The sequence below is a fragment of the Diabrotica undecimpunctata genome, chromosome 4 (assembly GCF_040954645.1).
Source record: "Diabrotica undecimpunctata isolate CICGRU chromosome 4, icDiaUnde3, whole genome shotgun sequence".
NCBI lineage: Eukaryota > Metazoa > Arthropoda > Insecta > Coleoptera > Chrysomelidae > Diabrotica > Diabrotica undecimpunctata.
In genome coordinates, this window is record NC_092806.1 from 122,133,136 (window position 1) to 122,157,628 (window position 24,493).

Genomic DNA, 24,493 nt, shown 5'->3' on the forward strand with positions numbered 1-24,493 from the left:
ACGTGACCCAAGAATTCCAACTTTCTTTTCTTTATACTTATTCCTACCTCTCTCTCTTTACCTATCCGGCGTAGTACCTCTTCGTTGGTCACGTGCTCAGTCCAGGATATACGTCGGTAAGCCCACATTTCGAAGGCCTCTACTTTTTTCATCAATGTTGCGGTCATTGTCCACGCCTCCATTCCATATAACAAAACCGGGAATACATAATATTTCAGAAGTCGAATTTTGAGAGATAGGGTGAGGCTTTTAGAGGTGAAAATTTGCTTCATGCTAGTGAACGATGCTCTTGCCTTTTCTATTCTTATACGTATTTCCTTCGCTTGATCCCAATTTGAGTTAACTGTTGTTTTCAAGTAGATGTAAGAATCCACGTGTTCAATTCTTTCATTGTCTAATATCAGTTGCTGTGGTGGTTGTTGGGTTTTGCTTACTAACATCCATTTGGTTTTTGTGATATTTAGTCTGAGTCCGTATTGTGCACTTGTTTTTTGTATCTTACTCATTAGGCAACTCAGTTCTTCCATGCAACTTGCTAAAATCACAGTGTCATCAGCATACCTTATGTTATTAATTATTTCTCCATTTATCTTTATGCCTTCTGTGCTTTCCTCCAGCGCTGTCTTAAATACTTCTTCTGAGTATATATTAAAGAGAATAGGAGACAAGATACAGCCCTGTAGTACCCCTTTCTTGATCTCAATTTTATTGGTCAATGTAGATCCTACTTTCACTTTAGCTGTTTGACCCCAATAGAGACTAGCTATTGTTCGAATGTCTCTGTAGTTAACTCCGATCCTATGGGAGAACTTCAATTATCTTTTCGTGCTTTACGTTATCGAATGCTTTTGCGTACTCTATAAAGCATATGTACACGTCTTTGTTTATATCTCTGAAGCGCTGGATGAGTACCTGTAGACTAAAAAGTGCTTCTCTTGTACCAAGAGAATTCCGAAACCCAAACTGCGAATCTCCAATGTTATCCTCGCATTTTTTGCTTATTCTGTTGTAAATAACCTTGGTGTATGCCTTCGAAATGTGGTTAATTAGACTTATCATCCGATGTTGATCACAAGACTTTGCTTTTGGTTTTTTCGGTATGGCCACAAAAGTTGACTCTAGCCAGTCTTCAGGAAACTTCCCGCTGTTACAAATATTGTTAAAGAGTCTGACGAGTGACTCTAGAAATTGACTGTTTGTTTCGCACAGCATTTTCAATACTTCCCCGTATACTCGGGGAATGGAAAATTTATTCAAACAGCTCGACTTCTGAGCAAAAAGGTATAAACATTGATGGTATACGTTTAAGTCATTTAAGGTTTGCGGACGACATAGTATTATTTAGTACAGATATCAAGGAACTAGAGCAAATGCTCAAGGAATTAAATCTGCAGTCAAATAAAATAGGCAGTAGATACAAAATAATATTGTTATTGACAACGTCAGTCTTGAAAATATAGACCACTGTATATATATATATATATATACACACACACATATATATATATATATACATATATATATATATATATATATATATATATATATATATATATATATATATATACACACACATATATATGTTCGGAAAGATTTCCGCGGTTAGTACAATTAAACTTACAGCTAAGATTAATATTATTATAAAAATTAATATTAAACTCACCAGTCTTCCGGGTTGAACCGCGTCGATATCCATTTTGCCGAGCTTTCGACATCCTCTCTGATGTCTTCTTCAGGGCTTCCGAGGTCTCAGTCTCCCGAGCCCCCAGACACTACTACACTCACTAGTCACTTCTAGTTCACTCACTAGTTCACTACTACTGTAGTAATTAGTACAGGTTGAGTGACAAATATATTTTTTAAATCTGTAAATGTTTTTTGCATTCTTTATTCCAACTAAATGGTTGACCTGGTTGACCTTTTCTCAGAATATTGTGCAAAATTTAATTTTATTGCTATGTTTGGCATAATATATGGTAAAAATTTTTATTTTCGCTAAAAACTGTATATTTTTCTGTGTTTTAGGTATTGGAAATTTTTTTACTATAATTAAGTTGTCCTTCAGTGGTTTTACACAATTAATTTGTATTCAATGATCCAAGTGTTTTATTGATTCAGCTGCAAACATGCATTTTACAAATTTTAATCTAAATTCTTCACTTTTAATAGCTTTAATCAATTGTGCTAGATGTCTGATATGTTCCTGGAATATTGCTCGAGTATGTATCTATCAACATATTTATTAAGATAAATAGTATCTACTTGTGTCACAAAAGCTGGTAATATTGTTTTAGTTACAGCATATTTGAATCGGTGTAAACAAAAACGGTCGAAGTCATGAAAACTGGAAAAAACTGTGTAACTCTGTTTTAGTTATTTAAATAAATACCAAAAAATTTGGGAATGTTTTGGACACTTTTAGATATAATATTAGATATTCTTGAGTACAAGATAATGTGTATATATATTATATGATATAAATATTCAAGTTTTGTCAACTTTTTGTAACTTTTTTGTTTACATTTATAAAATGACACAAAAAAACCTTCATTTTGTTTAAAAATATATATATTTAACCTAAAAAATACAATTTTAAGTAAAAATTTTAAATACAAACATTCAGTAGTTTTTTGAATGCTTCAGAATGCCATGTTTCTTCCTATTGGAGGTCATGTTCATCTTCTCCAGCAATGAGATTATCATGCGTTGGCCAATCCATTAATTCATAATAAAAAAAACACTATCAGGTATATAGGGTAACAGCTTACCAATATCATGGAGTTTCAGTTTTTTTACGTGGTATTTTCCGGATGGATAACAAAGTATTGTGGGAAATTCAATTGATTGATTGCTGACTCGAGAAAGTTTATAGGTTAATCCATTAATAAAAGACCTACACATAACCACACCTTTAGCTGTTCCATAAGTAAAATGCATTAAGGAACTTATGCCAAAAGATATCTTATCCTTAGCTGGAATACTTTTTCCTCTTGTTTCCTCAGAAATTCATGTCTTTTTATAGTAGGTTGGCCATCAATGTAGAAAATCTAGTATATTTTCTGTGCTAACTTCTGTGACTGTAAACTTATCTGTCCTAATACTCGAAGTAATGATAATTTCAGTTATTTGGCGTAAGGTGTAAGGTGTATATCATGTCATTTTACTTTTCTCTTGATGATTGAAAAATCCCTATCACAAGGAAGGTAGGAGTGTCCTCTGATGGGATAATATTGCTCAATTCGATTGAACCGACCACTGTCGGTAAGGGCTAAAAACACTCTAATGTATGGTTCTTATTTTGACCTCCACAGTTATACGAATAAATTTGGACTTCCGTAAACTGAGGAGGAGCAGAGTTTAAATAATGATGTACAAAAAAACAAACCTCATCTAGACTTTTTCTGGCGTTCCCTTCGTGGTATAGATAAATATGAGACTTACTGCTTTTTACATCATGAATGCAAAACACATTCACTGTTAGATGCCTCAAATAGAAGGTTTCCTGTACTAAAATCATGGACAGTGAAATATTTTGCATATAATCAAAAGGTATTGCTAGCACATGGGGTTCTTTTGCTTTTGTTTCTTGGTTATTTGCTCTTTTTAATTTAGTGTAGAATTTTTTTGACCTACGCTTGTAAATCATCAATTCAGCAGCAACGTTTCTTTTTGCTGCATCACTAAGATGCGGACTTCTCTAATCAATCTGGGGGCGACCATATCGTAAATTGAAGTTGTCCTTGTAAAATACTAAGAAACACTTATAGCTGCATTTTGATTCAGGGTATTTCTCTTTACACATATTGTATAAACTTGTATTATTCAGTCTTGCGTCCAAATATTTTATAGTCTTTCCTGCATATTTACTTTCTTTTAATGGACAAATTTCAATATGTTGTCTTATTAGTAACCTGGTATGACCACTAATTGCATTAGTGCCCATTTTTTCCCACGAAGATCATTGGGAGTTTTACCCATTAATAATAATGAACGAACCCTTCTAATACGACCTATTTTAATGCCATACAGCGACTTAAACGCTTCTAAACATACCTTTTCTCTGGTTTCACCCACAAGTACCAAGTATGTAAAATAAACATTATGAGCAGCCTTCGCTTCTGCACCTGTTTTGTTCTGGTTCTATGAGTTTTTACATTGTTGCAGATAATCAATGATTGTAAAAAAATATCCTACTCATTCTTAGTTTCTAGTGTTCTCAAATGAACGAATATCTCTTCAGCTTGATTGTGCAAGCGGTCTGCACACTTATGCTTACATCAGAAATAAAAGAATCTCGATAAAATAAAGCTTAGTTAATTACATAAAAAATATAATTGGTACAATGCCAACATAAGCTATATTAATTGAACGTTATTTTAATACCAATGTCATAATATTTTATTATCGAGCTATACAGACTGCAGAACGTGTCTTACCTGCAATCAGCGCCAGCAGTGATAGCTGGTACAACTCTACCTTTGTAATCAATATACTCTTCACCTTTGACTCTAGCATTTCTCACGATAAATCTTTTCACTTAGTTTCATGTTTTACTTTTCTTCCGTCGCTAGTTATGATTTGTTCTTCATCCATCGCAATGTTTACAAATGCAATAAAATGGCGCTAAAACAACTTAAACCTCACAAAACAACTAAAAGTGTGGTTATTTACTCAGGGATTCACAGAATACAATAATTTACAGTACAATACATAGATGTTGATAGTGTTGCCTACAAAAACATTCAAGTCACTGACATAGAACCTTTTAGTTTACAATGACATATTTCAGTTCCCTATTTAACATCCATAGAAAGACCAGACTTAGAATGTTTTTACACCAAAAGAGACAATAATGTTCATAAAACAAATTTACATGTCAAAAATGAAAAAAAATCGACTTAGAATGTTTTTGTTTACACCGATTTATTTGTAACACATTTTTAAATTTTAAATTTGAATTTTTCAACTATTTACTAGCTTTAAACGTGTATAATCATAGATATCTCCGCAGAAGACATCTTTTAAAAAAAGTCTTCGTAAAACTTTTGAATCACTTTGTTCCTTCTTTTGATGTGCAATATTTAAAACCATTAATACCAAAACCGGTTTGAGGGATGAGAATGAACGGACGAGTATGGTATAGATAATCCACATATAAATATGCGCCAATTGAGCAAGAATACAAGTTAGCAAGTTTAATGCAACAACAAACAACAAAGTAAAAAAAAAATTCTAAGGCGAAACGTAATTTTTTTGGGAAGTATTGTCTATTTCTGACGAATAGACATTTTATCGCGATAGGTTCATTAACAGATATAATTATCATTATGATTCCAATGAAAATCTTTACTTATTTCGAGTTACGTCCTAGAACAGGTGTCGTTGAATATTTGGAGAGGCATTTTTGGATAATATGTTACTGGAATTTATTTTTTCAAACGTTTACTGGCAATTATTATCATAGGTTTTAAACAAATGAGTTGCCTGTGTCGCATCATACAATAAATGTTATGCGTGTGCTAAAAAATAACAACAGGGATAGTTGGATCGTATACAATGGTACAGACTTTTGGGTACATCAAGAATAGAATATGTAACGACAAGCCCATAATACAGGATAATATAAAAATTTGTATACAAAATGTCTTTGAAAGTATTGGGCATGAAATACTGTTGGGCGTTGGGTACTCCATTATCAACCGTATACGACATATTAACATATTGGACAACTTTTTTAATATTTATTAACATAGATATTAATAAATTTATGAATATATCGATTAGGTAAATATTATATTGTAACATAATTAGTTATTAAATTCAAATCATTTTTAATAGCATAATTTTTTTAATTTTTGATATTTTAAATTATGTTTATTAAATAAGATTATAATTTTTATAATTTTTGTTTGTTATATTACTTTACTCTACGGCATGGAAGCGTGGACAATAAAACAGTCTGAAATCAAAAAATTAAACTCCTTTGAGATGTGGTGCTACAAGAGAATCTACAGAATATCGTGGACTGAAAAAGTAACTAATATAGAGGGGTTACAAAAAATGAAGAAAGAATGTGAAGTCAAAAAAACTGTTAAAATTAGAAACATTTAATATCTGGGTCATATAATGAGGGGCGAGAAGTACGTATTACTTAGGTTAATTATGCAAGGGAAGAGAAACCCAGGACGACGCAAAATATCCTGGCTAAGAAATTTGAGAGAGTGCTTCGGTTGCACCTCATTAGAATTATTCAGAAGCGCGGCCAATAAAATAAAAATAGCGATAATGATTTCCAACCTCCGATAGGAGAAGGAACCTGAAGAAGAAGTTTGTTATATTTCAATAGAACAACATTCTTATTAAATAGAACATTTTCTAGCCACAATTTTCAGGTTAATGGAGTGATACAAATCCACAATTTAATAAAAAAAATGTATTCTTCTTCTTAAAACATTTAAAATGTATTGTTCTTATTCTTCTTCTTATGTAGACACGACCCTGTCTGCTTTTCAATATGCCTCCTGTAAGTTGTCGTTCCATCGTTTTCGTGGTCTTCTCACTGATTTATTCCTATTGCAGAACCGTCTCTCGCCGTCTTTATCAATCTATTTGTTGTAATTCGGCTTATATTATTGTTCCATTCTATTCTTCTATTTTTTACCCAGTGCTTGATGTTCTCCACCACTTTACGTTGTATATATGTACTTCTAGCTCTGTACCATAGTGTCTTACCATCAATTTTTCTAGTTTTTATCTCTGATGTTTCTAACATTCTTTTTGTCCCTCCTCTGTCTTCTCTGGTCTGATGACTGTTTTGTAAATTGTGCCCTTCATTTTCTTCCCAATATTTTTATTTTTATATATTATTTTATTCAAGCAACATGCGGCTCTGTTTGCTCTCTTTATTTGATCTTCCCCTTCTGTTTAGAGCTTTCCACAGATAGATAGAGTGATGCCTAGATGTCAAAACAAATGTGCGAAGCGGAATTTATAAGGATGAAATAATCGCACTTTTCTCTTTGCGAAAAACCTTAAATGCAAATTGTTATTTGTGCTTTTAACACAAGCAAATAAATGATTTTCTTGGAACCCTCCTCTAGTTGAACGTTAAAAGATTTGGTTTCAATACGTTAAAAATATTTTCAATGAAATAATTTTTCGTCGTTACTCTGAAATTCCTTATCTTCTATATTTCTCAATTTTTTCTTAAAGAGTACCGAAAGCAAAATTTTATCTTTAACGGTCAGTTCAAGATGTTCACCATTTAGTTAGAATAATTATTACCACGAAGTAGTTCGTAGCATAAATCCCCTTATAATTAGGGATGTCTAAGAGAATTTTATAGTTGCCTGTAGATGTATGTACAGAGATGGAGAATATATGTGGACCCGTTAGAGTAAATTGGGGATAATAATAATTATTGCTTATTTGTATTTATCATAATATAATAGATTAGTTTGTTATTCATTTAAATGCGTCGTTACAACGTTAAAAACTGATAACTAAGCAATTTAGAAGTTATCAGTTTCTAATGGGAATTAAGAGATAATTGTTTTGATAACAGTAGATTTTTACGTAAAAGTTTATTTAGAATTGTTAACTAAAAATTTATAATTATTAAATGTATTGCGCTAATGGGCAAATTTAAATTTTTAACATTATCACAGAGAAAATGTTGAATATAATAGTTTTTTTTTATTTAAATAACCAATGCTGAATACTCGGAAATTATTTGTAAGTCTAAATTGTAAGTGATCACAAAGATATTGTTCACGTTATCTCGTTATTGTAATCGCAAAGCGTCCGAAGTGTCCAAAATTGAACAGCAACGGTGACAAGGAGTCCCCCTGCCTAAGTCCCGAATTTATACAAATGGCATCCATGTTATGCTTCCTATCTTTACTTGCGCATATGAGTCTGTCACGCACATTTGCGTTAATTCAACTAATTTTCTTTGTATTCCCATTTCTAACATTTCTATCCACAATTTGCTTCTTTTTATGGAATCATATGCGTGCTGGAAATCTATGAAAATGTGGTGCACATCGCGATTGAATTCCGAGTTTTTCTCTAATATTTGTCGGATGGTAAATATCTGATCTATAGTTGACCAGCACGAAAGTCGCATTGGTAGTAGCCTAGAATATCTTCCTAATATAGTGTGAGTCTCTTTAGCAACATAATTGATATAACTTTATATGATGTGCTAATAAGCAATATACCTCTATAGTTTCGGAATTGTTCTTTGTTTCCTTTCTTATATATGGGAATTACAACGCTTCGATTCTATTCCATAGGCATTTTCTGTTGTTGCCATACTCTCAGAATGATGTAATACAATTTTTGGTGTAAAAGTCTTCCTCCTTTTTTTAACAACTCCTCATTTCTGCCATCATTTCCTGGTGCGTTATGGTCTTTTAGAAACGTGATCGCATTCTTTACTTCCTCAAGTGTTGGTGCTGGTGTTTCGATATCTGCAGAATAAAACGTAATATCTGCTTCCTCCGTCTCACTTTCAATATTTAGTGAATTCCGAAAGTATTCCTTCCATCGTTCGACGATTTCCGTTTCTATCACTATAAGTTAACCTGCTTCAGTTCTCATAGGCTGTGTTACTCCAACACTTGCACCTTTTCTGACTGACTTCACTTAATTAAGGGATTTCCTTATTTGATTCCTCTCCTCACTTCTTGTCCATTTCCCGGATTTGCTGTTCTAGGTAGCTCCTCTTTTCAGTTCTAAATAGCCGCCTTGTTTGTGCTTTTGTTCTGTTAAAATCTGCTTTGTTCTCATCTGTGGGGTCTTGTAGCATTTTTAATCTTTTTTTCATTTTTATTTCCAGAATTTCCTGCTCGTTCTATAACTGATGCCACTTGCTGCCATGTTTGTTCTAACTCTACATTATGCTCTTCCTCTCCCAGCCATCGGAATCTGTTGCTTATTGCCACTTGATAATCCAGTTCTTTATTTGGTGTTTGTAGGGTTTCTATGTTCCATATTTCTCTTTTTTCTTGTTGTTCCAGTTTCTGTATTGATAATCGCGTTGTTAACTTAGATTTCAAGAGAAAGTGATGTGAAGAGTGCTGACAACTCCTCTCATACTTCGCGAATTAATAATGCTATTAGAGCGTCTTGCGTGAATGAGGACATGATCTATTTGATTTCGTGTTCTTCCATCATTTGAAGCCCATGTGACCTTGTAAATGTCCTTTCTCTCGAATTGGGTGGATTTAACGATCATGTGTGTCCATTATCATTTGATGTGCCGTGCAAGATATGCTGACCAATTACTTCTCTTAAATAATCTTCCTCAACTAGTTTAGCGTTGCAATCTTTCTTCACTATTTTGGCGTCGTGTTTTGGAGCAGATTTATATTGTTGGTCTAATAATTTATAAAATGCATCCCTCCTATCTACTTCGGCATCTTCTCTTGGCATATATTGAGAATATTGTGAGATTGAACCACTTACCCTTGAGTCTAATATAGCAGATTCCTACGTTTCTGTGCAAATGTCCTTATTTCGTTGCGAGTGTCGTTTATATTTCCTATCCGTCTTGTTCTGATCCTGACCCGTCCTGTTTCGAGGCATTAGTTTCTGTTTCGTGGCTCCAAATTTTTACATGTACGGAACGCCATCCCATAGCACAACCCCTTTTTGGAGGACCATTTCACCCGCTCTCGTCAGTTCCCGACCCAACTTTCCACCCAGGTTGGATACCGGATCTCCAATTAGGTTGCTCGGTTTAAAAGGAGGCACCATCGTGAAGGTGAGAGTCGGATTTAGGTAGACGAGGCTAAGTGGAGTAAACTGGAAGCAACTCCATGTTTTCGCTTTCTACCCATTTACCCCCTGTATTTCGTAAACGAAAATAACAACCCTACAGAAAATTTTATTTGACATTATTTGTAGAAAATTAAATTTTCTATAGCTTTACTTTTATTACTTTTTGCGTAAAATCGAAAATAAAAAAAGTTGTTAAAAAAATAACTACCAATTTTTGAAAAAAATTTCTTTGGGGATTTTTTTTAGTCATTTTATGATAAAATATAATCAGAGTAATAGTGAAGTGGGGTTTCCAAAGAATTATTTTCACTACAATTTCACTACAAATAATTTCATTCATTTTCTGGGTTTCACAGCGCTCCGAAGTTGGGTGTTTGATTACTCATAAGAATACGATAATACGAACCTACGAACCATTAGATTTAGTTTTCTATTAAATATTTTTTTATTCATATCATTTTATGATTTTCTTAACATTATTTCTGTTATTATTAATTTATTGTCTACGTTTTCCGCCACCAGAAAACGTTTTATTATTAATTATCTTAAGATAAATTTCTTGGTAATGAACAGAACAAAACAAATTTAATAGATCTTATTAAAACTTCTTAGATCTTCTTAAATTTGGGCACTTGGCAACCTGAAAAATAATAATTGTTCATATGAGTTTTCCAGCCTCAAAAGTGTGTTTTTTCGCTTTTTGAGATTTTTATATGAGGTTTTCATAATTTGAAAACTATTATTTTTAGAGAAAAATGATAGAACACGTTTTTTTTGTTTAAAATGACCCAAGAAATCTGCAAAAAAAGGTTCGGCCAAAAAATCGGTCTTAAAAAAATTGTTTAAACAATCTCTGCAAATTTTGCCCGGAACCCTTCTGATTTGTTTAAAGGAGACATCTTTGAACAGGAATCCGTAAAAAAACCGAATCAGCGGTCTCACAACCTGGACTATAATACTTTTATTGCCATTTAGTACCATTTGTTTGTCGAACATTTTGTTTTTGTGGATAAATGATGTCAATATTAACAAAATATATCCATGCCCTAGAGAAATTTTTGATCGTAATATCCTACTTATCAGAGGGACACTAATTTTCCTCTTATAAGCACATGTACGGTGAAAAATGTACGGCATGTCCAAAAATGTTTTATGCAACCAAATTTAAATCAGTGAGTGAGTTTCATATTGGCTCAAGTAACCTCATTTGTACTACTTAAAAATCAAGGGTTACGCCCTAGATTTCTCACCTTTGGTACGTACCAGCCGATATGTACCAAAAATGGGGTAACAGTTTTTGTACGGCATTGGGTCGCCGGTCATTATTTTTGTATTACCTACCTAAGTTGTAAGTGACAAAACCCCCCCCCCCCCCCCAAGTGGTAAGTTTACCTTTTCTGCGTAGCCACCTGTACCCCGATAAAAATTGATTAATACATTGTAGTATCGATTATTAATCTATTATTCCATTGAATAATTTTGCAGTAAGGTTTGTACACTATATTTAAATTTTATTACCTTGTTATGTTGGAATCAAAATTGACCTACCTATTTTCATTTTATAAAAACCTGATGTTTATATAAAAGTGGTAAAATAAGTGGTTATTATAAAAAAAAATAAAATCTATAAAATTTAACTTTGAAATATTTGCCTAAATCTTTGTATATAAATAAAGTATGGCAACATTTAATGTTGTCTTGTATTATTCTTGTTTACTTTCACCATGTGTGCCAGCCAGTCTGCCAGTCGATCTTAAAACTTTAAAAGGTGAAACAAAACAGTTAACGCTAAATTAATTAATCTTTTATATTCAGTTTCTTAAAATAGTTTATATACAAAAACTAAGTGTGTTTGTGAATGTTGACAAAATGAATGAAAGTGAACAAAAGTTAAAATCTTTAAACTTACGCGAATCAACCAAAAGTAGTGAAGTATATCAAGATGGGACTTCGGAAAATGTTACAGGTATACATCAATTAACCGCATCCAATCAACACCTAAATCTTATCGGCAATTTGTGGGAATATTCCAAATCAAAAGAGAATCCAATAGATAACATGTCAACTGCAGATGAATCTGTAAAAACAAATACAACTAACTATCAAAATCAGATAAAATCTAGAGTAGAAGGATCACAAACACTAGATTCTGAGTTGGCATCGGATACGTATCAGGTACGAGTTAATAAAATATTAGAACAACATGGAATATCTCCAATATACAATCAAAGGGAACCTGTTATCCATCAATCACAATACCGTTATCAGCGTCACGAAGCACCAGCAGAAAAAGAAGACAGTGATGAAAAAAATAAACACTGCCTTTCATGTTGTTTAGAAGTGCTAACAATATGTGCATGTTGTTGTGAAGTTAGTATGGTCTGTGCAAGTATATTGGAGCTATTTGCGTAATGTGTACTTCTTATTAACATATAATCTGATGGACAAAAATATGTGATAATGAAAAGTATGTAATTTACTTTATATTGCAATCAAATATACATAAAATTCACGTTATCTATATATTTAAAATTATAGTTCTTTTATAAAATTTATTTTTCTAATTTATTTTACCCTTAACAAACGTCGAATGGCCAGCCTATCATCTCCTTTATCCATACTTTCCTGTCTCTTTTCTTACTCTCTCTCCTTTGTCTTTCTCTCTCTCTTGCTCTCTATTTTCCTATTGTTTTTACCCAATTTTGTTTTAGCATTTTCCTTCACTTTTTGCATATTGTTTCTCTCTTTGTAATTTGCTTTTAAGCATTTCAAAATTGACGTTTAAAAAACGTAATTTTATATTTTTATAACTTTTTTTTTTATAATAAATCGAGAATGACCAAATCGATTTGGCTTATTTTGATTTTGAAATATTTATTTGAAGTCCTAGGAAGGACTAATAGGTAAGAAAATATGAAGAAATTACATGGAAAATAGTCAAAGCCACTGTTTTATTTTCTCATAAAAACAGTTACATTATACCCTTTTACAAAATGTTTTATACGAGTCTTCCTCTACAGTGGTAGTTCATTTAAACATAAAGTGACGTTTAACAAACTTCACGTCTGTTTCCTTTTTTCGTTTTACTTAAACTCGAGAAAATAAGTATGATGGAATTGTAAAGAAAATAGTAAAAGCAGTTTTGTTATACTGATCTATACCATATACCATCAGATATAAATTTTTATTAGTTGTATATGAAATGTTTAAAAAATGTAATTTTTACTCGAGAGTTAAATATTTTTATTTTTGACAGAATGATTTATTTTTTAGAATTAAAAATAAATTTAAAATGTTTAACATTGTTTATTTACAATTAAAAAAAAACGATTTTTCAACATTTTCTCTGCAATAAAGATTAAAAATTAAAGTTTATGCATTAATTCAATACATTTTAATGATTATAAATTTATTAAATGATACATAATTTTGAATATTAAAATCTACTAATACGGGCTTTACACCAACAATAAATTCAGGAAGAAATTCATGAAGTTGCTTCAAGGTCAAATTTTACGTGTGTAAAGCACAATTTGACATCCAATTTTGCCGTGAATAAATTCGTAAAGAAATTGACGAAATTGAACATGTTCTATTTTTCTCATTTATTGGACGTGAATTCAGTGTCACCAACCTGTGTAGATTTGGCGCGAAATAAAGATAATAATTATTTTGTTTTTTTATTATTGAACTTTGCATTTTTAAGTCATGTGTCAAGTAATAGTTATGTAAAAGAGGTAAGTTTGTTATTCTATAGTAAAGACAGAAAATAATATGTATTATTTTTAGGGAAAACATACAATTTCGAGGCAGAAAACTCTAGTTTTATTAACAAATTGTTTACTTTTCCCTTCCTTACATCTTTTTTCCAAATATTATTTATTTAATGCTTTCAGACTATATAGTAAATATTTGTTAAAAAAAGATTATATAAGTGTACCTTTTTCTTCACTTCTATCTTTTACTTGGTCTAGTCATTAGTTAATGTTTTTATCATCTTGAAAGTTTAAAAATGGATTAATCAACGTTTTTCAAGAGATATGTGTGCTATTCTGCCGTCCTCAAATAAAACGCGGTATGTGCAGCCAACTTAAAACCGAGAAATCGGCTCTATAAGTTTTTTCTCAGGACTCTATATGTTTTGACAACTTTTTAACGCAAAACATGTTCTAATGATAGTTCTACTTTATTTAAAAATATATTCTTAAAAAATATCATGTTTTTATCAAAGCTGTAAATAAAAAGTCATATACCGCGTTTTAATTGAGCAGCGGGCATATTACTGGATCAGATATAGTGCCGTATCTGCATTTTATTTACAAATAGGATTTTTTACAAGGAAGAATAGTTACCAAAAAAGAAAAATAAATAGCTTATAATTGTCTATTATATACGCAAAATACCTACATGTCATGAATGTTCAAAATACAAATAATCGGTATGTTTAGAAAATAAACAAATAATTAAGTTAAAACCAAATGTATGCAAACAATTATGTATCTCTCTCGTCGTCAGTACCGTCATCATTTGTAAGGTCCCAAAACAATTTTAGATTTTCTGGAAATAGAGTATTTAATTGTTTAAGAATGTTATCTCTTTTTTCTTTGGGGGATCCTCTGAGTTTTTCTAAAGAAGGTATGGGTTTAAGAAGTTCTTTTTGTTCCATCGCTTTAGTCATTAGGAAATCCAAAATATAAAACTGTCCATTAAAACTTTTGTTATATTTTAAAGTATATTGGCCATGCTCAGCAACAATCTTGACCATATCTGAAAAGTATGGTCGGTTTTCTAAATCTCTCTTTAATTTAGTTTGCGACGTCATATTTTTCCAAATTTTAAAGATTGTATAATTCATTTCTTTAACCTCCCCATTTCCTCTGCAACTACTTCCAACTGCCTCAATAAAATCGCTGAAATCATAAATTTTTTGTTTTCTCTTCATAGAGAGTTCGATTTGGTGATGAAAACTATCAGCGGACATAAAAGTATGTCCAGGTTCGAAGTACATAGTTGAAAGTTATTTTTTCGGCTTGTGTTTCGTTAGAATTTATCATTTTCACTAAAAAAAGTAAACAATGTCCAGTTCTTATTCCGGCTGGCACAGTTGTCCAACCATATTATTAAAATTATTGGCGTCCCTATGAAACTTCAGAAAGACGTAGAATGTACTATAATATCTTATAATAACTTCTTTCGAACGTTTACTATTTTCTTCATGCTAAACAATGGCAAACGGCTTATTATTTTTTGATAGTTTGCCCAGAGGGACAAAACTTTCATTAAAAGATATTAGCCTTTGTAAAAAAATAACTTTTTTAAACGTATCCATTCTTGGCAACATGGTGACTTTTTGCAGATCACAAGAAACACATTTTGCTTCAGAACCAAATGTAGTTTCTGATTGTTCTCTATGTAATTGACGTGATTATTTTGCACGATTTATATGGTTTTTCCAGAAAACACAATTGTTATACGATTCTTGAAAACTTTCATCGTTATGCCCATGAAGTTTAAATGATTCACATATGTCGCATTCTTCATGTCCAAGCTTACTGAACGAGATATTTTTGACTTTAACTTTTTTCCGGTAAGTCTCATATAAAACATTTACATCTGGAAACTTTCCCTGAAAGTCTTTATGCATTGGAGTGATTGATATGTGACAAGGTATCGGGTGTTTGGCGCGTGCTCCCTGCGGTAATGGGAAACCTCCGGGTGAAAGGAGTCAATGTGAGCATTTATTTCTGAGTTGTCTATTTTTGTGATGAAGCGTTGTCCTATGAGTCCATGTTGAAGTGGTGTGAGCTGGCCTTTAGGGGTTTTTGATAACGTATCATGTAACAAGCCGTCCTTATTTGGTTTATATCCCAATGTCGTTGAAAAAATGTCTTGCATAAGTTTACCGACTCACCTTCCTCATGGAAGATAGATCTCCATTTTTCTCCAAAGACATAGATAATATATATTTCGTTCTATCGCGAGCCATCTCTTGAGCAACCACATCTCAAAAAACAACCGCAAAGAAACCACGAATATAAAAACTAACACAAAACGCCACAAAATAAGCGCCAAATTGAAAGCAAAATTTAAGAAATCTTAAAGGCAATGCAAATACGACTGAACGAATATTAGATTTTTTTAACACGAATCTCGATAAAAATGCGGTAAATGCGCTGTGCTCAATTAAAACGCGGCAAGTACATAATACTGTCTAGCACATACCGCTTTTTAGTTGAGTACTCTGTAGATACCGTATTTTAATTAAGCAGCTATTGAAATTTAGCACATACGGCATATTCAAATTTGTTTATTTTGGTATTAAATAAAATGATACGGTTTTCAGGCATTGTAGAAACATAAATAAGGTCACAAAGAAACCATATATTATAGCAAAAACTCGATTTTCAATTTTGTTGCAGATACCTCGTTTTAATTGAGGACGGCAGTATTGATTTCTGAAACAGGAAATGATGGTTTTCTTTGAAAAGCCAAGCATTATAAGATTGCAAAATGAAGAGTATGGAGTGGTATGGATATAGTACCTAGGTTAACACATTCCGCTCATGATTCTCAAAAAGAGGCAACGTGCAAAAAAAAACAGTTATATAAATCAATTATTATCCAAATATTATCAAGGGTGCTCAAGCTATCAAATGCTCTAAATATATCAAAGATTGATTTTAAATTCCGATAATTTTGTGATACTCCCTGGATATATTTTTTTTTGAACCAAGTATGGATAATTCTATATTATTGATAAGATTTTTAAATTAACTTCAAATCGAGTCCACTTATCTATTTTTTTGAACTAGGTATGGATAATTCTATATTATTGATAAGATTTTAAATTCACATTCAGATTAAGTCCTCTAAAACAATTCACCAAGACATCCTGAAAAGTTGTATAATGACTTTTCAGATATGTAACAGAATGTGTATGGAAGAAGAACGTTTCCCATTTTAGCCAATGGAAGTGGCTGTACAGTTGAAATGATTCAAATGAAAATCAAAGTGGAGACAATTTTGAAGATGAATTGCTAAATAAAGACATTATTGAACTTCCTTAGGTTGAAGATGTTTGAGAGCCCTATAAAATATTTTTGTGTTATGAGAAAACATCAGAAGAATCATTAATATACATACATATATTTTTTTAAATTTTTTATTAAATTTTTCTTTGCATAATTTAATTTTTAAACCTAATAAATCTATTTTCTTTTCCATGCATGTCTTCTGCCAGTTCCATTTCTCTTTTCTCCTCCTTTTCTACATGAAGCCGTTGGCCAGCTGCTAATTTTGTTCTTTATTATTCATATTAGGTATCTCTTGAGAATATATTATGAATAGCGGTTAAAAGATTATAAAAAGCATTGTACCTTTCTGTCTTCTTTACTACGACTTCGTGCAGGCAGGTATTGTATTTAAATAAATGCTTTTATCAATCTAAAAGTCACAATGAATTGATTATCATTTCTACTAACTACAGTTAATTTTTAGTATGTAATGAATGCTAGATTTTCTTGTTCTGTTATATAAAATTAACACTTTTTTTGTTTATTTAGCTATGTTGTCCTTATTTAACTTATTTAATATTATCTTCTGTGTCTAAAAATCAACAGTTTCCCTTAATTACATGCAATTTCCACTAATTTCTACGTCTTGTTCAAGCTCTTACTCTTTACCAAATTGAGCATAATTTTTTGTACAATCTTAATCACTATTTTCTTTTTACAACGATATTGTTTTCTGGTTATATTTCCAAATATATCTTTATTCAAACAAACAACAATAAATAACATCCAATAATAAAACCATTGGTACTACTGAAATAATGACACTTGATGTAAAAATTTATTTGAAGTCAAAGATACTTTTACGTCCAAGAAATTGACGAATTTATTGACACAGAAATTAATGAATAAATTCATGAATTTCTTCGTGAATTTATGTTGGTGTAAAGCCCGCATAAGAATGTTAAAATCTTATTGAGTATACCAAATCCACAAAATTTTCTATATGTGTAAAAAGATAGTAATTTTCTATTATCTATAAAAAAGTACATTTTATAAAAAAAAATAATGCAGAAAGGAAATGCCAAACATGCTTCGTCCTATTAGAAGCGAAATCTAATGACAACCTAGACATATACAAGTACGACAAGATCAGTTCTTAGTATGGGAAAGCAAAAGTAGTAGAGCTCATTAAAATGGGAAAATGGATCGGCTGGTTTAGAGAGTGTAGGGGAATATACGCGATTTGGCAACGCTGGCTTGTGTGTTATATGTGATACCGTACCAAACTATAAGGAACACCATATCTCTTACTAACAATTTGAATACTTGCCCAATTTTGACTAATATATAATATAATATACTAAAAGGTGCTTTCCATCACCTCAACCGACCAAGAAGCAATTTGCGTGGTCCTTTTTCTATCACAGAGCATCTGAAAAGTAATTTTAAGCGACCTTTTTAGTCTATTCAAAATGGGACAAGTATTCAAATTGCTAGCAAGAGATATAGAGTTCCTTATAGCTCGGTACAGTATCGTTAAGGATAACGGAAGACACAAGCCAGCGTTGCCAAATCGCGTTCGTATTATAATTTTCGTGGTAAATCGGTCTGAGCGGCATTACCCACGTGAGCGTAATTTTCGCATGGTCCTCTACACTGTCTAAACCAGCTGATTTTTCTATTTTAATGAGTTACACTACTCTTGCTTTCCCATATTATGAACTGATATTGTCGTGCTTGTATAAGTCTAGTTTGCGATTCTGCTAGTAAAAAGCATGTTTGGCATTTCCTTCCTCCATTAAGCGCCAATGTATTATGATGCCTTAGATTTAAGTGTTTTTGTAGCAATTTTATATGCTTCCCCCTATATGTTTTTCTCCAGCGCGCAGCACAAGTTCTTCTAGCATATACACTTTGTCCTGCAAAATACTTTGTTTAGATTTCACCTAATCTAACAAGACATGACCTAACTTAACTCAACCAAACTTTCACAAGGAAAGAGATAGAACAGGTAACGCTCATTTAATAAACCTTCGCAAAGTGAGTCCAGTTTTGATGTGATCGCCATGTTTTGGTGCCTGTACGTTGCCCATTACTACATCTCGCAGGGTTACCAGGTCTACTGAGTTTTCACCAATTTTAACTTCAATTTATTGATTTACTGAAACACTATATCGATCTACTAAAAAATTATGTAATTATAAAATCATTTTCAAAAAGTGATCGTTAGATCGTCTAGTGAGAACATTAGTGACGTAACTCGAAAGACATGGATCTGAGATAACCGCAATTAAAGTTTTTTATGAAATCTTGTTAATTTTTTAACGTTTTACGGTTCAAAATATCGTACTGATTTTTGTTTTATGTAAGAGTTAAATTATGTTTACGATACAACGTCATAATTTTCTGTTCAAATAAACAAAATTAACGATTTTAAATTTTAGTTCCGTCAGTAATGCATAAAAAAGTTTAATTATTTTGAAAATGCGTTGGTAAAATAATGACACATAAATTCAAACTTAATTTTTTTAATGAAAAAATATAAAAGTCACACGGCATGAAAATAATCATATTAATTGGAAATTTTAATACATACAACTCAAAGTTAATACCGAAAATATCTGCAATAATTAAAAAATCATTGGAAAAGAAATCATTGGATTTATTTAAAAGAAGGGATTGTAGATCCTCGAACTACCTCGTAGAAACCGGCAGCGGCTGTTGATATGCAGATGTCAATTCATGGTCTGCTATAGATGATGATGATGCTTGTTTCATAGTGTGACGTGCTGTGCGAATGCTAACTGATTTAAATGTAGCTTGGCTGTACGAAGTTTTATAAAAGAACGTCTCGAGATGCTGTTTTTCGACCAGAACTGTAGATATAGAATTAAAAAAAGCTTTCACCATCGTTGTGTTTATTCAAAGTTGTTAGCACATTCTTTGTTAATTGTTTCAGGTCAACAAATTCAGTATGATCCAATTCATTCACTCTAAAAGGACTACCGCTTTTTCTGGCACCGGAAATTATCGCTGCATAGTACATAAATCGGTCCACCTTTCAATGATTTTTTTATTCTTTTCTTATACATACTGATTGTATGCAGTCTTCTTCGTTTTGCCCGTGACTCACAACACAAAATTTATATGTGATGCTCTTTATCTTGAAAGTAGTGACAGCATACAACAATATTTAATAATAAATTTGTTCTTTCCTTGCCCACCGCAATTGTCGGAGTAAAGAATTATCTCCAACTCGTCAGTATCTGCAGCTATTATTGCCTTTTTTTCCAAGAATTTGTAGTAAACAAGTTCCGATTTCGATTGAACCACGCTTTCCTTCGCCTTCGTGGCAAAAATAGCACTTGACATTACCAATCCAAATTTTTTTCCAAAATTACCAAATTTTTTTTTGCAGTTTACAAAGTGTAAAATTATAATAGTTTAATTTGGATTTATAGTAAAAACTGGGAACTCCCCTGGTGACTGTCAATGTTTTTTAAGTCATTTCTGACATAACTAGATTATCTTACATCGGTAATTTTATGAAAAAAGTTATTCAACTTACCGAAATAATGTCGTACTGCACTGCAACATTCGTCAATATTGCGTTAGAGTGGGAACATAAAAACAACCTGCATTACAGACGATTTCAGCCACCGAAGAGTTTGTAGTAGGACTAGAGTTTTGCCAGTAATGCAGCTAGTAGCATGCTACATATGGAATTCTTTGAAGTAGATAAAACAAAAAAAATCTGTTTATTGATATATATTCATTATTCTTACTCTACTAAAGAAATAAAATATCCGGAAAACCTGATATGTATAAATAGACCTTTAGGCTTCAGTTAATTCCGATTACTTGTCCCCTCTACCTACAAAAAACAAAACAGCCTAGAAAGTTTAAACAAAATCTTATTAAAAAACTATACTTTAAAAATAGTAATAAAAAACCATATTTTATATAACTACGGCAACACTGACTAAAACGATGTGCATGTTACATTGCCCTCGGTGATGGTATTAATCGCTGTGAAAAATAATTCCTATTTTAAATAATAAGAAAAACAGAAAACTAACCTCAAATAAACAATAAATTGCTTTTCTCATTAATACCTAACTGAAGCAGCATATTTTGATATAAATTTTAGGTTTATAAAAATACCTCGTACATTTACATGATATTAGTATATAAAAATAAATAAAGTTGATAGTCGTATTTGATTTCCATATTAGTAGTTGATTTCCAGTAGTCTTCGCATTTTAAGCTACAAAATCAGATAATAGAGTAACATAATTTAAGCCCATATATTACAAAGTTTGCAAATGTCGGCAGAAGGTCAGGCAACACTGTAGGCGAATATCGCCAAACTGACTCCCGATTCCAATTTCGCGATAGCTGCACAGTTACAGTGCATTTTCTACCGCAGAATTACACAATCAGCGTGTTTGTTATTCGGTACAATTAATAACAGTGACCGGTGAGCATAGTTGAATAGAAACTATTTAAGATTGTTTTTTATTTCGGAATAATCTTCAAGCCAGAAAAACAGTTCCGTATCAAAATATTTATATATCGCTACAAAATGAACGAATATGTTACAGACAAACAATTAGTAAACTCCCCAAACAGTGTACAATTTACTCAACCTAGTGCTCCTCCAGAATATAGCAGTCCAACACAGTCAAACATTCCTGTTTCACAACAGCCACATTGGAATTCAAGGTCGAGTTTTGAAGAAATGTGCCAGTTGATGGAGGATGACCACATTTCCAGTTCTAATAAACCATCTTTGCCTGGCGATGTACAACACCAGAGCCAGAGCTACAGTCACAGTAGTAGTCCGCCACCTTACCAACAGACAACTACGCATTCGGATGAAAAGATGACAACTATTGATCGTATAGATAGTTTTTGTGATTGTTTGGTGTGTTGCGTAGAATGTTCTAAATGTTTCACAATTTGTTTTAAGGATTAGTTTCAGTTTAAGAAATAATGTATTGTTGTTACGTCTGTTCAAATTTACAATTTTCACTTGGATTTTTTTAAATAGTTATATAATATTATTGTTTCCCCAGATATTGCTATTTACATATAATATTTTTTATTTATTCGAGCTTACCAGTTTTTAATCCTTTTATCGCATTCCTATTATCATTACTATCACTATCATTAAAATGTAATGGATGCAGAGGTTTTATAAGGAAAGTTAAATAAATGTGAGTACTTATAATAATTTATATATATATATATATATATATATATATATATATATATATATATATATATATATATATATATATATATATATATATATATATATATATATATATATATATAAGTTCGCCAAACTATTAGTTTTCTTTGTTACGGCTGAACTATGGAGTATATAAAAAAATGTTTATAACAAATTTGATGTACGTCAAAGTTGCCTGCAATTTAAAATTTACATTATACAGGGTCAGTCGGAGCAATGGAATAAAAAATATTAAGATTTATAGATCTAAGATAATAATTTTAGAAACATTTACACTCTTATTGAGAAAAATTATAAATGATTTAAAGGGCAGTGGATTAGGTAGGTATCCAATGTTTTTCTTGTTTCTTCTTTGTGTGCTTCTTTGGACAATGTTGTCCAAAGTTTTTCTAGTGTAGTGGAATTTTTAAATAATTTAATAACTTTGACATATAGCCATACAGTATACAGTGTGTGTAATTATTATTTTAAAATACCTACAATTTTTCTCTCGAATAGAACAGCCTGTATATTAGTATTTTATTTTGTAGAAAATATTACATTTCTTTTAATATGAGGTTGTATATACCTGACATATTTAGTGATGAACACAGATTATAAAAATTATAATCCAATTTTATGTTACAAAATAATATTTACCTAACCGATACGCTACATTCATAAATAAATTGTTAACTATGTTAATACATATACAAAACCTTGTCCATTATATTCAAGACACAGTTGTATCATCAATCAGCCTTAATTTATCACGTCCACTGCTGGACATAGGCCTCCCTTATGCCATTCTTTACGATTTTGTGCTCTTTGTTGCCAATTTTTGATGATACGCCCGATGTCGTCAGCCCAACGTGTAGGTGGTCTTCCTCTACTACGCTTATCTGCTCTTGGCCTCCAATTTGTAATTTTGCTCGTTCATCGTGAGTCGTTCATTCTCGCTACATGGCCTGCCTCCATTTCACTTTTGCTATGCGTTCCACAACATACTTATTCTTCACTCTCAGCATATATAACGTCCCAGCATAAATGCGTATATTTCTGCACCAGTTTGTCTTGAATGGTTATGTTGATATGAATGTTAAATGGTTATTAGGTATCATATTTGTCATAAACTTAGTCTTGGTCAAGTTCATTCTGAGGCCCACTTTCAAAGAAGCAAAGTCCAATTGATCTAACATATCTGTGGCTTCTCCTATATTATCTGTGATAAGGACAATGTCATCGCGAAACGGTGATAGTTAAGCGTTTCGTCGTCTATTTTTACTCCTTTGTGGTCCCAGTTGACCATCTTAAAGACATACTCTAATGCCGTTATGAAGACTTTCGGTGACAATGTATCTCCTTGTCTTATCCCACGTTTTATTTTTATTGGTCGGGTTTTATCATGTATCTTAACAGTCATAGTGAAATTTGTGTAAATATTGTAAATAAGTTCACTATACTTATGGGTGTCGAACACTTTATGAAAATCTATGAAAGTAAGGACAAGAGTTTTGTTGTATTCTATAGATTTTTCAATGGGTGTCTTTACTATATAGAGGTGATCATTGGTACCATAATTTGAACAGAATCCTGCCTGCTCCCCCGGTTGCTAGAAATCTAATTTTTTCTCCAATCTTGATGGCACTAACCTAGTGAAGAGCTTGTTTATGTGGTTCAAAAGGATAATAGGTCTTTAATTATCTAGGTCCGTTCTATCTCCTTTTTTTATGCAAAAGAATAGTTATATCATTAAGTTAGTTATACCAACCTATTCATATTACAGTTATTACCATCCTTTGGATACCTCTCTTTGCTGCAAACATAGGTTAAACAGTTTCTTAATTTATTTGATAGCATATCTCCTCCATTTACGATAGCTTCTATTACAATTCCATCCTCTCCTGGGGCTTTGTTATTTTTCATTTTTCTTAATGCATGTCGAATCTCATCTACCTTTATCTCTGGCATTAGTTCAGAACCTTGATTCATGATCTTCTTTAACATGGCTGTTTTCATTCCTATTTGATCTTCTCGTCTACTTCCATATAATTCTTCGTAAAACTCTTCTACGACCAGTATTAACTCGTCTTTACGTGATATTATTTCATTTTGCTTGGTTATTAATTTATGAATTTCGCATTTCCCATTCTTTGCTTTTTACGTAGAAATTTTAGGCTGTTATTTTCCTCTATAGTGCGTTTAATATTATCGGTTTTAAATTTCCTTAAATCTCTCCTGATTGCCTTTAAAACAGTTTTATTCGTTTCTCTTAGAGTGGGGATGTTTGCATTATTATCTTTTCTCATTTGTCTTCTTTGATCCATCAGCGTTTTAGTATATGGACTTATTTTACTATCTGATTTTTTTAGGACAGTGCACTCCGTGACTTTCTTGTAAGGCATTTCATCATCATCCAGCCTCAAGAGTCCACTGCTTAACATAGGCCTCTTCCTCA

The 24,493-nt window shown here is 31.9% G+C and overlaps 1 protein-coding gene across 4 annotated transcripts in view; it reads left to right on the forward strand.

Moving 5' to 3' along the window:
• Positions 1 to 24,493, forward strand: part of LOC140439953 (uncharacterized) — a 772,922-nt gene that overhangs the window by 276,906 nt on the left and 471,523 nt on the right. For 2 of the 4 annotated variants that reach the window (XM_072530148.1, XM_072530149.1), the window contains exon 1: positions 21,093 to 22,018. The exons of the other annotated variants lie outside the window; for them this stretch is intronic. The gene's annotated coding sequence lies outside the window, so the exon portion shown is untranslated. Of the gene's footprint in view, positions 1 to 21,092; positions 22,019 to 24,493 lie in introns of those variants that run through there. 4 annotated transcript variants of the gene reach the window in all.